Here is a 2,786-nt window from a genome sequence, read left to right as displayed (position 1 = left end):
TTTGCTTATAAAGAAAAAATAGATTTTCAGACTAATAAATGACGTATACTGACAATGTATGCTGTGTATCCAAATGTAAATGAGTTTTTAATTTACACTTTTAGAATGATTCTACATAAAAAGTTTTCCTAAAATACTTTCATATCAACCTATTCTAATTAATTATCTAAATTAATCCTCTTTCTTTATATTACTGTTATTATTGTGCTAAAAAGCACCTATTTCTCCTCACTCACCACCACCGCTCTGCAGAAATGCTTCGATAACTCACAGTCTTTCACTAGATGAGAACTGTGTCCAGGGTACTGGCTCCTCATCTCACTTGGGCTTATGTTAAAGATGTAAAATTTGGTATAGATGCCTAAGCCTTAATGCTTCAAGGTGCAGACCTTTTAGCCGATGCTGTAGCCATTACAGTGGAGTCAAATGGAAGAGCAGTGATTATTGAACACAGCTGTGGAAATCCCAAAGTAATAAAAGATGGTATGACTGCTGAAAAATCTATTGACTTAAAGGATAAATATAAAAATATTGGAGTTAAACTTGTTCAAGGTGTTGCCAATAACATGAGTGAAGAGGCTGGGGATGACACTACAACTGTATTGTTCTGGCATGCTCTATTGCCAAGGATGGCTTCAAGAAGATTAGTAAAGGTGCTAATCTATTGGAAGTGGGGAGAGGTGTGATGCTAGCTGTTCATGCTGTAATTGCTGAACTTGAAAAGCAGTCTAAACCTGTGACCACCCCTGAAGAAATTGCTCAGGTTGCTACAATTCTACAAATGGAGACAGACCATAGAAAGGTTGCCATCGGATACATATGTAACAAACCTGCACATTGTGCACATGTACCCTAAAACCTAAAGTATAATAATAAAAATAAAAATTAAAAAAAAAAGAAAGGTTGCCATCACAGTAAAGGAAGGAAAAAGCACTGAATGATGAATTAGACATTACTGAAGGCATGAAGTTTGATTGCAGATATATTTTTCCATATTTTATTAATACACCAGAAGGCTAGAAATGTGAATTCCAGGATGCCCATGTTCTAATGAGTGAATAGAAAATTTCTAGTGTCCAGTCCATTGTACCTGCTCTTGAAGTTGCCAATGCTCACCATAAAACTTTGATCATAATTGTTGAAGATATTGATGGAGAAGCTCTAAGTACATTCGTTTTGAGTAGGCTAAAAGTTGGTCTTCACATTATAGCAGTCAAAGCTCCAGGATTTGGTGAACAATTGAAAGAACCAGCTTAAAGATATGGCTATTGCTACTGGTGGTGCAGTGTTTGGAGATGAGGGCTTGACCCTAAATCTTGAATATGTGCAGCCTCATGACTTAGGTAAAGTTGGAGAGGTCATTGTGACTAAAGATTATGCTATGCTCTTAAAAGGAAAAGGTGAAAAGGCTCAAATTGAAAAAAAACATATTCAAGAAATCATGGAGCAGTTAGATGTCACAATTAGTGAATACGAAAAGGGAAAACTGGTAGAATGGCTGGAAAACTTTTCAGATGGAGTAGCTCTGCTGAAGGTTGGTGGGACAAGTGATGTCAAAGTGAATGAAAAGAAAGACAGAGTTGCAGATCCCTTAATGCTACAATAGCTGCCACTGAAGAAGGCATTGTTCTGGGAAGGGGCTGTGGCCTGCTTTAATACATTCCAGCCTTGTACTCATTGACTCCAGCTAGTGAAGATCAAAACATTGCTATAGAAATTAAAAGAATATTCAAAATTGCTGCAATAACAATTGCTAAAAATGCAGGTATTGAAGGATCTTTTATAGTCGAGAAAATTATGCAAAGTTCTGTAGAAGTTGGTTATGATGCTATGGCCAGAGATTTTGTGAATATGGTGGGAAAAGGAATCATTGATCCAACAAAGTTCCTGAAAACTGCTTTATTGGATGCTTTTGGGTGGCCTGTTAACTACAGAAATTTTAGTCACAAAAATTCCTAGAGAAGAGAAGGACCCTGGAATGGGTGCAATATGTAGAATGAGAGGTGGTACGAGAGGTGGCATGTTCTAATTCCTAGAATACTGCTTTACCTGTATTAATGAACTATGACAGGAAGCTCAAGGCATTGTTCCTCACCAATAGCTTCATAGAAGTCAGTTGGAGAAAATGACTGAAGAAAAGGCTGGCTGATATTTAAGAAATCACTATAACCATTACTGGTTTCAGTTGACAAAATACATAATGACTTACCGCTGTCATTGTCCAGGCCTACAGATAATTTATTTTGTATTTTTTAATAAAACACATTTGTACATTCCTAATATTGGGTGCAAAGCCGTGTACCAATGTATTGCTTTCAACTTAAATCCCTGAGGCATTTTTACTACTATTCTGTTAAAATTTTAGTGCTTGCCATCACCAGATGAGAATTTAAGCAGTCTTTCTGTGGAGATTGAGAATAATTGTGTACAAAGTAGAGAAATGTCCAATTATGTTACAACTTTTGTATAATAAAAACTATTTTAAAGTTTAAAAATCACCTATTTCATATTCGAACAGTCTATTTTTTGTGCTTCTGAAATTAAAATTCTCTAAAGTATAAAATCTCAAATTATATCTTCTAAATGTTTCCTCAGTATGATCTGTTACCACCTGTAGTTATTTATTAAGTCCATCATTTATCAATTATGTAAAACAACTTTAGGTAAAATCTAATAATTTTTTCAAAAGATCCTTAAAAAATCATGTACTATGGAAGGAAAAAGGAAGTGGGAATATTTCCAGGCAAGAAGGCTATTTCTTAGAAATTTGAGCTGTATCTTCTATG

The 2,786-nt window shown here is 35.2% G+C and overlaps 1 pseudogene; it reads left to right on the top strand.

The window, feature by feature from the left end:
- Positions 1 to 254: 254 nt before the first annotated feature.
- Positions 255 to 2,029, top strand: LOC129463853 (60 kDa heat shock protein, mitochondrial-like; annotated as a pseudogene).
- Positions 2,030 to 2,786: the final 757 nt, after the last annotated feature.

This window comes from Symphalangus syndactylus, chromosome 15 (genome assembly GCF_028878055.3).
Source record: "Symphalangus syndactylus isolate Jambi chromosome 15, NHGRI_mSymSyn1-v2.1_pri, whole genome shotgun sequence".
NCBI lineage: Eukaryota > Metazoa > Chordata > Mammalia > Primates > Hylobatidae > Symphalangus > Symphalangus syndactylus.
Note: the sequence above shows the minus strand (reverse complement) of the source record. Positions and strands in the feature narration are given on the sequence as shown.